The 13,147-nt window shown below is 34.5% G+C and overlaps 1 long non-coding RNA gene across 1 annotated transcript in view; it reads right to left on the bottom strand.

Moving 5' to 3' along the window:
• Positions 1 to 1,487: 1,487 nt before the first annotated feature.
• The window catches only part of LOC310922179, a 130,574-nt gene continuing 118,914 nt past the window's right edge, over positions 1,488 to 13,147 (bottom strand). The window contains exon 2 of the long non-coding RNA XR_014592329.1: positions 1,488 to 1,630. This is a non-coding gene — a long non-coding RNA (uncharacterized lncRNA). The remainder of the gene's footprint in view (positions 1,631 to 13,147) is intronic.

The raw sequence follows: 13,147 nt of genomic DNA, 5'->3' as shown, positions 1-13,147 counted from the left end.
TCAGCCTCCTGTACAGACATAAATTAACTTTCCATGATTGTAACTAGTTGATGTAGAAAAATTGGGGGAGAAGAATTTATGTAGGCAAAGCATAGCAAGTGTGGGATTTGGCTGTATAAAACAGAATAGTCAGACCACATTAAGAGTTTTGGCAGCTCTTCCACTCATCTTTCTGCTAGTAAACTTCCTTTGGTATGGAGGCCATAAGCAACTGATTAAGAGCTTGATTAAGATTAAGAGCAATATTCCACTAAAAATATCCGTGAGGTTCTATTTTATGTTAAAGGAGAAATCACAAGATATCTTGCATAAGTCAGTGACACCCATATGAATTTGGAACAGGAAAAACCCAACACCTCAAGATGAGCCAAATTACGATCTCAGAGGACTCTATGTCAACCTTAATAGCTTCTCTGGAATAATCTCAAGTTTATATGGGAGTCACATAGATCAGAATATCATATTAGGTCTGACATTTTCCAGCACAAAATCATCCAAGAAGAAAAAGAAAAGTATTTATTTTGATCCACCCACACATGAACATGAACTATATTATTATTTTACGAGCCCAACTCAGTTCTGCATCCTCTTCTGCAAAGACATAGGGGAGGATGGGTTGGATAATTTGTTCCAGCATCAAATGGCTGGAGCATGCAAAACAAAATGAGATAAATGCACTTCTTTCTAAAATCCTTTCATTCTGTTTAACATTACTGTGTTTTAAAAAACGAAGTAAATAAACAGCTAAAGCAGTATTTCTGACTCAGTGATATCAAACAAATTCAATATATTTTGAGCAAAGCAATAAAAATGAGAACATAAAACAGACACACCTCACCAAGGCTATGACATGTGGTCACTCAGCATCCTGCTATTATTCATTCTAACTACAAGTAATCTACCAGCACAGATTGCAAAAATGATGGTTTTCCCCCAGCACAGATGTTAATGTTTCCCTGATCATCTTACAAAAGATAAGATTGTTTGCAAAGGTTAGGTCCATCTCTTTTTCTAGCATGAATACTGTGATGCTTTGACCATTCAGAACTGAGTTTAGACTGTCACCAGTCTAAAGATTTACAGATGAGCATGTGTATTTGCTCCTCCACTGCTGCACGATAATGGCTTTCACTGTGCCCAGGATCACAGCATGGTCACCACTTCACCTCCTGACATTCTAAGGCATTTGGAGAGATACTCCAAGATCAGAATGGTGCTGCCTAAAACTGTCTCCCTCCTCTGAGGATCCCCCTATTTCTCCCCCTATATCTCCTCTGGACTTTTATGAATGAAGATGATAAGCATCAAATTCCCTCTGTAATATCTTAGATCTAAGAATACAAAAAAAAAAAATTTAGGAAATTATGGTAATGCCACATGTTCGGTACTGCTCTGCAATGTAACACATCTCTCTTGATATAAAATAAATCCAGTCCTTATTAATTGAAGAAAACCCATGCAATTCATTCCCATGGAGGAAGAGGAGGATTAAAGAAACAACGTGACCAGAACTTTAACTGAGACATAGAAAAATCCACAGTGCAAAACTAAAAAAAAAAAAAAACAAAAAAAAAAAACAAAAAAAAAAAAAAAACCACAAAAAACACCAGAAAAAATACCAAACAAAAATCTCCAGTGTAACAGCTTTGGGGTTTTTTTCCCATAGCAGCAGAGGAGATAATATCTGCTAGAAAAAGATGCAGTTTCAGCTTTACTTCTGTAGCTGTAGCCTGGTCTTTGACAAATTCAAGAAATATAAACCGAGTGGTGACACTGCAAGGGGGAAATGATAGAGCATAAAATATAGCAATGACATCAAAATGAATATTGTTCACGACTTGCATCAGAGTAGTGAAGGTGGAAAAAAAAATACAGTTAGTCTAGTGGCTGACATGTTTCTCCCTTTGGGACATTCTCATCACCAGTCACACTGCAGTGAGTTTATGTGAGAATTTTTGTAGGATGGTAGAGGCAAAGGGTAGAGTGCTCAAGTGTAATTATAAGTCACTTACAGATGTTTGCATTCACCCAGCTTACTTCATCAATGTTCACATTAATTTTATTCTCATTAATTTTATTCACAAAGCTTATTCTTTTTTTTTACCTACTTGAAAAGAGCATAAGTCTTCCTGATATATGAGTCACTGTTGTGTACTGTCAGATCTCAAAAGACAAAAAATAAGGGGAAAAAATGTAATGTAATGTTGCCACTCTTCAGAACTGGATTAATTCCAGACCTCCCAATTAACACCATTGTCATTTAAATAAATGACAAGTTTTACAATTTTTTTTTTACTTATTAGCCTTTTTGTTCATTTCAATATTCACTGATAAATTATTGTATAAAGTATGACGGTCACATAAGCGAGTATGTGGGAAAGCATAACACCAACACAAAAAATATTTAAACAATTACACTGCAGGAAATTGAACATTCATTTTCTTCACAAATATTCTGTATAATAGCATGGATTTCTCTAGCAGCTTGCATCTGATTTAAAGCATTCAGCTTTATCTGTTGTCTTAGAAGGGTCAAACATTCATTGGTGAACCTGCTAGAATCTCTTTCCAGAGATGAAACACGGCACCAAATCCCATGTCGTGACTGTAAGCCTTAGCCAGGGCAGCTAGTCCTTTTCAAACACACCTCTAATATTGCTCTCTTTTGCTTTAATTTCACTTAGATTTTTTCTTTGCTATTCCAGCTTCTTATTTTCAACCTTGAATTTTCATTATAACTCTAACTCTGGTAATTTATTTAGTGATTAAAGTAATTTAGTCTTACTATATTGAACATAATCACTGAATCAAAGACTCTTCTCCCGAGGGAATGGCTCTTAATACTAGGGCTGCTTGCCCTTCTGGATAAAATGGATGCACTGACTGCAAGGCATCTTATTTACTATTGTTTTACTATTGTTTTGTTAATCTGTAGTGATGACTACAAAGAAACCTGTGCCTTAATTTGAAGATGCCTTTGTTACAACTGGGATTGTTGCAGATGATATTTGACAATTACAAACAAAGTTAAAAGTAAAAATATGTTAGGATAAACCCAGAAGTCTAATCGGGAACTGAGCTAAATTTGTCTATTTCTTTCTTAACAGATTAATCTTTAATTTGACAAAGCATTTTGTTTTAACATGTTTAATTGGTATTAAAAGAGTTTGACTGTATCAGTGTATAGTGAACAAATTACACTAATTAGTTTTCTTTCATTTACAACTAATAAAAGCTTTCCCATCCTAGATATAAGAAACTAGTTTGAAGTCCAGACATTTCAAATTGTAATGGGAATTTAATTATTAGTACAGCTAAACCCTCCTTTCTATCCTGCAACAAAAAAAGAAAAAACAACACAGTATGTTCTACATGTAAGCTTCTGGTTGCATTTGTAACTCTTTTTCGTCAGTGGTGCATAGGGAATGACTACAGTCCTCAGGAATAAGTCGACAAGTCCAGTGTGAATGACTGAAAGCAAAAGATTATCAATACTGATCTTCTGAGAATTCACAGTACTTGGGATATTACTTCCAGAATAGGTCCTACTTCCAAGAAAAATCTGTTGGTCACAACCCTGGAAAGCACCAAAATACCTTGTAAGATACCACTCACTGTGAAAACACAAATTGTCTAGGAACTGTTGGCTTCTACAGAAACTGTAAGCAGTAAAGTTTATAATGAGACAAATTGTCATTTTTCTTGCTTTACTCTTACAGGATCCACCTTCCTTTCCATATTTATGTACCATGATCATAGTGACAATTAATTTTACCAGTAGATGGGAGTGCAGGCACAACCATGAGCACATTACCACACAAAGGCAAGGAGCATGGAAGGATGGCACAACTGTAATTACCCAAAAGTTCTCTCCGTATTAAGGACAACATGATGCCAAGACTGAGAGTTATTACTACACTGTCACACCTGAAGATAAAGAGGAGTGCTGATGTTTGTTCAATATGTGCTGTTTAAGATGGACATATGATGTGATAAAAGCACCTTTTCTGACATATTTTAATTCACAAATTTATTCACATTTGGAGCACTTTTCTACATTTTCTCAAGACAAATTTCACAGTACTGTCTTAGATATCATTGGGAAAAACATTTATTCTTCATTAAGTTTTCTAGTTAGGAATATGTTCTTTGACTGCAGATAAAAGTTTTGAAGTACTAAATGATGAAGAGGTACTGATCTATGCCTTCATTAGGAATGACTGGGTTCTCTGGCTGTCAAAGTGTCAAGGTATTTGCATTAAAGAAATTAATATATGTCTGCTTGCCATGTCTTTAGCAGAGACATGAACTAATTTGAAAATAAACACTTCCTTTGAACATTTTACTTGTTAATCTTTGAAGTTCATTTCAGGTATGAATCTTTCAAGTTCATTATCCTGTTGCCCATTTTTCCTATCCAAAATGCAATAGAGTCAAGTGACTCTCTCATGCCTGGTTTTTTCTTTTGCATGTGAAAAATCAAGAGAGAAAATTTCTAAATACATAGAAGAGCATTAGAATTTTTAAACTCTGATTTCAGAACTAAGTAGGTCCTAGAACACAACTAATTTTACATTTTAAAGTAATTCTGCTGAATTTAAATTATATCTTTCAGAAAAAAATAATCTGCAAAATACAGAACGCATTTTAATATCTATTTGAGAAAACCCCCCACAACCAACAAACGGAAAATCAGAAAAAGAAAAAAGTTAATAATTTACTTCTTACTTCCCTTTGAAGATGTTTCTAATTTAAAATAGACCTTATTTGGAGGGGTGATGATCAAAAAACATCCATAAGTTCCAATCAAATCCACTCAAAGGTTATATGATTTACATGTGCTAAGACTGAATTTTTCCACCAAATATTTCAATCTATGTAATTTATGAATAAGAACCAACCTAAACTAACTGATAAAATGCACAAAATATTTGAGTCAATTAAAAAAAAAGCACACAAGGTGATACCAGATGTATATTCATGAGACTGAGATAATGGCCTGAAAGTCATTAAAACACTGGTGACAATATTTGTCTGATTTAAAATATGAAGAATCATTTTGATACTTTTATAGGAATGGTCAAAAACAATAATTTAAATAGAAAATTGCAATGCTGGTTAGATCTCTCCACATCATATTTATTGTAATTGTCTAAATCACGTAAGAGAGTTGAGCTTTTCGATTTCAGCATATTTTTACATTTTCAGAATAACACCCCAGGTGAATTCTTAATTCTTTGCTCTAAGTAAGAAAGAGGGAGAAAATTTGCAAAAATCTTAAAGAAAGCCAACTGGAAACTGAATGTGTCCTCATTCCCAAATTAATCATACTGAAAAACACTTGAATGCTGCATCTCCAATCCACTATTTTGTTGATATGTCTTCTCATGGGCAGATGGTGCTACCAAGAACTTGACTTCACATAGCAGAGAAAGTGAACACTTAACCTGATCGCTGAAGAGTGAGCAAATAAAATTATGTTTAAAATTATGTTTAAAAGAATGAGAAAAAAAAATCATCAACAAACGCCAATATCCAGCAACATATCCAAGGCTCAAATAGTCTGTTTCCCAGCTACTAGATGCAGCAACAACACGGCTGTAGCTGTGTAGTCCTATGAGTGATTGGAATCCCAACAAGGCAATGGACAGGAGAATGAGAACAGTATACAGGGATACGCTTTAGCTTATGGGATGCCTTTCATAGGTTTCCTAAATGGTCCTGATTTCAGCTTTTCTTCCCTCTGTAGGCTCCTAACCCTTCCAATAGCAGCTTTACAGGCCAACAAACTTGCCCTGCTCCCAGTTTTGTTTTTTAGTGCTGTGTCTATAATATTAAGATGACACCATCTATAGAGCTTAGAGACGTGTAGCAATGCTGTCACTGAATTAGGTCATGTTTTGAACAGGTAAATGATTTTTTTTTTGTCTGTTACATTGTGGAGTAAGTTAAAATCTCAGTGGAGTCAAATTACATGTAGTGTTTCTTTCAACTTTTCACATAGTATATCTGAAAGGTCTTGAAATGCAGAACCAGATCTGAGCATGAAAATTGTAGATAAAATGCATCTCTTTGGATTTATATTAAGTGTTTTTCTTCTGCCCTTTGCAGAAATCAGTTAAGAAGTACTAATCTGATTGTGGAGGATATAAAGGGTATTTTTTAGGAGAAATAATGTAGAAGTTTATTAGTGACCTGAACAGCATTTGAGAGGTAGAAAAATAATACTCAAGAATTTAAAAGTAGAGTTTTATTCATGTCATCAAATCCCTAAGTGTCACTCCTACTGCTGATTTTAGAACAAGAGAAGACAATCACTTCATTGGCATTTTCCAAAAGTTCTGTGCAATAGCAGAAGAGAATTCCATATAAAATCCTTGAGAGAAGTAAAAGGAGATATATTGCTATCCATTCCAGTAAGAAATATGAAAGAGAAATCAATCTAAGTTAGATTAGAGATAACAAAAATTGCTAAAAATAATTTTGTGAATGTTATAAAACCAGACTTTTTTCTCAATTAATTTTTTAAAGTTAAAAAACCCTAAAAATAAGTTTATCTGAAAAATAAAAATTAAAACAAATTAGATTGTTGATGAATTTTGTATTCTTAGCCTCAGAAGTTAGAATAGTTTTGTGATCCCAGTACAGCTGTGCATTTCAGCAAGAAAGGTTTGAAAAGAAAAGAAGAGCTTACCTATGCTACCAGGTTCTGGTACTGCATCAATCACTTCTTCACCTCAGAATCATCAATAGATTAATGTTGTCTGGAGGACTACAGTGTCCTGGAATGACAAGTTATAAATCACATGAAAAAGGAATCTATCATGCTCAGACAATAATAGCATAAAATAGCCCAAACTGGAATCCAGAACATTGTGTTCATCTGCCATCTCTACACAGATGCCTACAAGGCATATATTTTTTTTGGTATGCTGCATCTATATAACTAATAAGTGGAGAGACAACCTACATTTTAACATGGGTAAAATATTAATATCAAGTTTTAAGCTTGACATAAAGTTATTGTTATTATTTTTGTTTACAGGTTCTAAAGGAAGAGGAATAATTCAATTAACACATTATAATATCCTTAATTATCTAAAATATATTTGCAAATGTCATGTCATAATTTTGAGGTGGAATAGTCTGAATTCTTATTGTCATTTTGATATGAATCAAATTTCTTCTCCTCCACTGTAATCTATGAAAATGATTTCTCTCTATTACATCAGAATATACCTAACCATAGATAGGAGAGGAGTAGATTAAAAAACCCTAATAATCGAATTTTATTACTTTAAAATAAATAGAATAAGCCTAGAAAGAAAAAAACAAAAGGGAATAGAGCTCTGCAATGGTTAAACTGATGTAGGAGGCTTATGTTCTTCTCTCTTGGATTCACATCTGACGCTTCAACACTGGTCATGGACATGTTAAGTTTTCCAACAGTGAGTTGCTTATTCCGGGCTGAAATATAGCAGTTCAGTCTGTCTGTTACACATGGATGTGCAAATTCAGTTGTGGATTAAAGAAACCTTCCATAAGAATTGACATATTTCATCAGAGGACTTTATTTTAGGTTTTCTTAAAGAGGAAAGTTGTCATAGAATTGACAACCAGCAATAATAAAATGAATCTACTGATACCAAGCCACTGAGCATTCTAATTTATTCTAATTAATTCTATTTATGTTTATATTCTATTTATCCTAATTCAAATCACTACAATTAAGATTTTCTAAGGACTTTGGATTCATGACAAATATAAGCAAAGCATTTTTTTATTTATTTATTTTTAAGAACAGTCATGGGGGTGAGGATAAGGATAGCAAATTTCCACTGCTTTCACTGGATAATTGTCTACCTAGGAGTCTTTAATGTTCTTGGAATAATTCTGCAAGCCAAGAATTGTTGATTCACAGAACACTTGGGGTTGAAGGGGACCTCTGGAGGTCATTAAGTCACATTTCAGAGCAGGCATCACCTTGAAATTCTTTCCAACTCAGTTTCTTTTTCAGCACATAACTCTACAGTTTTCATGAATTGTTCATTTATGTTGCACACAGTGTTTCATCACAGAATACACACTATTTTACTAATTTGAAGGCATCACAGGATTAAGAGAATGAGTTGAGGTACTAGAGAACATACCAGAATATTAGAGACCAAGGAGCAGAATTGTTTTAAGCTTTATAAACGGAATCATCACTGTCTTGGGACTGGTAAAACACTACCCAAGTTCAATTAAATTTTTCCAAATGAGACTTCTTTTTCAAAATAAAATACATATTCCCCATATTTCCACCATGCGCTTCATGTCGTTGATTGGCTTGCTGGCTTCTTGTACATACCTGCCTCTTGGGTTTTACTATATTGTGACCCTATGGATACTATGCCTCTGTACATCTTCAGTACCTTCAATATAAACTTCCAGTTAGAGAACATAAACTTGGGCCTTTTTCTTCATGAATATTTGTGTTCCTTATTTTATTGGCTAATAAAACTGGATATATTTCACATAAATAAAGTTTGTTTTTCTTTTGTTGCATGCTCTTTTACCATTGTAGAGTATTGGCGCTGTCCCAGCTGAGGAGAATTAGTTTTGCAGTGTGTTTTCATATATTATGTAACAGGCAGTTTCTAAATATGTGTGTTTTTTGTCACCTAACATATTCAGTCAGCATCCTATCTGGGAAAAAAAAAATTAAAATGTAAACTACCAGCTTCCAGAAGAAATATTGGAACACTTCAATTAGCAGATGTGAAGTGAACTTGGGCCACACCAGAGTGTGGAATCTACATGTTGTATTATTTCCCACTGAGTAAAGAGGACATGCACAAAAAAAATCCTTGAAAATTTGTTTTGTACTATTCTAGAAATTATGACTGCTGTCTCCTCTGCAGTGTTCTGACAGTTTGAAAAAAGCTTATTTTCTTTCTTTCCATAATCACTGAAATAACTCTAAGCAAACTGCTGTGCATCGTATCACTGACTTTAGTAATTTGCAGGCACTTACAATGACTAAAAACAGTGCCACACACAGAGAAGGCTGATGTTGAATTATGCAAGAGCAAGCCCCATATTTCAGCCTGAATGAGAAAAGTAAGAGCCATGTTGGATATTGAGAAAACATATCAGGTTCAGAGGTCTGCAATTAATCTTGTCAATGCATGAAGCCAGGCTAACCTGTTTGCAGGAGCACATCTCAGAGAACACAATACAGCCTTTTTCTCTTCTATGAATACACAGCCAACAATGGATATGTGAGATTTGAATCCATTAATGTGACTGGACACAGTCAAATTCTTGAATATTATACTGCATTCTTAGAAGTATTAAACATTTACATCAGTTCTTCATAAATTTTGTACACAGAACAAGTAGATGGAATGAATTTCTGTTAGCTATCCTTCAGTATATGCAGGTAATACAGATATTTCTAGACAAGAATTATATTCTGCTGTCAGTTGGAGCAGAGAAATTTGGTCTGCAGTTGATCCCAGTGTCTCTGATAGATAGAAAAGTCAATATAGTACCCATAAACACACTTTTAAAACAACATTGTCCTTTTTTATTCCACCAGTGAAATATCATAATTGAATACATTTACTTTTAGAATCGGTAAACACTAAGAAGCATGTAGTGAAATTGACTGAAAATAAATTAAAGTAGATTGGTTTCTTTTATTGACCTTGACAAATGTACAAATGCCATAGATGATGATTATGATGATCTTTATACAAAGAAAAAACTATAACCAAGCATGCTGCAAAGGCCACTTCCATTAGAAGGGCTCTCTCTATTGATTGCATGGAGCCTTACTTGAGAAGTACAACAGTAGGTGTTTTTCAAGGAAATTGATTCTAATGATTAAAGAGACTTCAATTTCCCTTTGGTGTTTCACACCAGAAGTATTCTGATTGTAAATAGAAGACCCTAGTATAAATTTTTAATGGGAACAAATAGATACATTCTCATATTCTTTAAAACTTTGCATTCTAATATAAAATAAACTATCACAAAAGTATGTCTAAATTTCATCAGATTATAATGTTTCTTTTGATGATTTGCCTTCTTTCTGTAATCAGAGTTTTCAAATCTTGAAATCACTGCCAGAGTTCTAACTTTCACAATACATCAGGCTAACCCGTGATGATGTTCTGGACATGACTGGAAGGTGGACTTGCTGTTATGTCATTTTTCAGTGTCTCAGAACATATAGAGCTGATTATCTTAAAACGTTCAGCTTCCCACATGAAAATAGCTACAATATATTTGAGTTTTAATCCATTTATGCATCCAGTGATCCAGTGTAAGCATCTATGCAGACATTAGAGATCTGTATAAAGTAGAAAGGTAATTTTATGGGTTTTTAAATGAATCACCAGTATCATAGAATCAGACTTTGCCAGTCCACTAAAATTTCATGAAAAGTTAACATTTGTTAACTGTTGACTGATCCTGCTAATAATCATCACTTCTTAGCACCTGGTAAGTCATCTGAGCCAAAATCAGTCATTTTACAGAGGTCTCCTATGAGCTCCAGCCTTCTGGATTTCCAACCATGCAGAACAGATTTCTATTTAAATTTCTCCTCTGCTTTCAAAAATACTTTAGTATGCACAAGATCAGAAACTTATGTTCTCAGGTGCCACTTTCCATGCTCTGATAGAAATAATAAATGGAAAAGTGAAAAGATAAGGTAATCAGCACTCTTCTAAACTTTTAGAGACAGTTATGAAAGTGTGATTCACTGCCTGTTCCTTTTATTAGAGTGAATCTCAGTTGCAAGAAACTGATGTTTCTTGAATGTACAAATCCTGGATTAATTCCTTAATTTTTGGAAGCAATGATAACCTTCATCAGCAATGATACATTTCTATTTTAAGATTAGAACTGAACCTTGAGTTGATTCTTCTGCTTGCTCCCAATGATTTCAGTGGGAGGTAGGTTCAATTGTTGTGACACATAGATCTGGACAGCCAGTCTTGCTCAATAAAAGAGAAGAAAAGCTAAGCACATGAGGTGTTGGGAAAGAAGGGACAGGAAGGACTTGTGAATATGACTGCATGGTAAGAAATACTGCAGATATAAAACCTGTGAGTGAAATAGAAATGAAAGCCAATTTCGAGATGTGAGCATGGCAGGCAGGAAAACAATGATTAGCTGAAGACAAGAAAACAAAAGACACAGGAATGTTGCCTTTCCACCTTGGCAAAGGCATCAGGGAACAAGTACATAAGACAGGAGTCTATAGAGTTTAGAATATAAAATGACATGGTAATGTAGTAGTTCTTATAGGCTGCATGCAAAGTTTGTAGGTTTTGTATCTCACGCTGGTTGGTCACTGTAAATTAGAATATTCAATACAAAAAGAAATATAATGTATTGTAACAAGATGATCTCTCTCTTCTCTTGCGCTCTCACCTCTCTTACCCTCCTCTCTTCTCTTACCCTCTTGGCCCTTCCCCTCTCCTCTCTCTCACCTCACTTGCTCCTGCTTTCTCCCCATGCTTTCCCCCTGCTCCTACCCCGTTTTTACCCCTTAGCTCTCTTCTATCTCTCTCTCTCCCCATTCTCTCTTTAGGGCTTTGCTTCAGCTGAGGCTGGTGGCTGAAAGCAGGCCCTCTCTACCCACAACCCTTGTAATAATAAAGCCACGTGTTTCTAGAACACGTTCTCAGGTCTGCAGAGTTCCTTGTCCCTGCCATCCACAGAAAATTTCTACAATGAGGAAAGAGTAATTTTGTTCCATAAATCAAATACTTTCTGTTGCATTAACTGGAGTCAGTACATTTTGGATTGGAAAAAGGGAATGGAAAGAAGGACATGGGACAGTTGAGGAACAATCCAGATCTTTTGGATAAAGAGTGGAGGATGTAGTAAAGATTTTGTTCAGCAAATCCATTTGTCTGCCAATCACTCCTATCCATAGTAATACTGTCAAGTTCAAAAAGGCAAACCTGCATTTATAAGTTATTCAAGTATTAAAGTGATATCAAAGACCTTGCTTTTTGTTTGAGCTCTAAGCTGCCTAAATGTCATATCAAAAACTCTCTAAGCCTTGAAAACTTTTTTTTATTATTTATTTTGTGGGAAAGGAAAAATTTTAATGGCCCAATTTCTTGCTTCCACAAACACGTTTAATAACTTCTGAGTTTTTTAACACAGAAAAATATACTTAATGACCTAAGACATTAATTCGAACACAGTTTTCAACTTTAGCCTGCTCTGTAATGTTTCTTAGTAATTTAGCTGAAGACTTTTTACCTCATTAATCATTAAATGAATGTATATTCTCTACAACTTGGAATCTTTCTGACCCAGTCAATGAGGAATCTAAAGATGTAGCTGCCTTGCAATGGCAATAAACAGAAGTTATGAAGCACAGAGCTGACTAGTTGTTTTAAAGTACAAGCATTTCCAAGTGAGATTGCCTGATCACTTCTGGTGATCAAGGAGCTCAAATAGCAGGGATGAGATGAGTCTTGATTTAAGGAACTGCAGTTCCTTTAAATAAGTTCCTTCAAACAGTGCATGAAGCAGACCCTTAGCAGCAGCAAGAGAAAAAGCTAAATATGTGTTTAGTGTAACAAAACAAAAGTGTTAAGGAAAACAATTTAATTTCTGAGAAAGAAAATAGTTATTTGCCTTGTTTTCACTCCAGCACAGGTGTTCTTCAGAGAGGTGGATATGGAAGTCATCATATGTAAAACAAGTTTTCAAACAGAATTGTAAAATGGATATAGGCACAGGCTAAATGTGTACTGGTTTTGCAGAGTGAATCTGTCACTCTGCTTTTATGCATTTTTATTGAAGCTGAGTAAGCCACAGAAGCAAAATCATACAGCCATATCTTTGGATTCTAATATTTTCATTTGTGTTACAAAATTTTTCTAGTAAAAAACTATCTGCTAAAACAAGAAAATCTCTACAGATTACATTCTTCACTGTTTTGCCACTTGCTCATGTGAATGACTTACTGTTTTAGTCATAGATTTGCTGAGAAAAGAGGATAAAGGAGAATCCAGTGCTAAGAGTCCTTCATCAGCTTCCAAAGTCCTTGTGGAACTCTATTAATTAAGAATATAAAAAATTTGGAGCCTGACACCTCTTTCAGACTTGTATAAACAGTAGTTATATACTG

This window comes from Zosterops lateralis (assembly GCF_965231275.1).
Source record: "Zosterops lateralis genome assembly, chromosome: 2".
Classification (NCBI taxonomy): Eukaryota; Metazoa; Chordata; class Aves; order Passeriformes; family Zosteropidae; genus Zosterops; species Zosterops lateralis.
The sequence above is the reverse complement of the archived record's forward strand: the minus strand, read 5'-3'. Positions and strand labels throughout refer to the sequence as shown.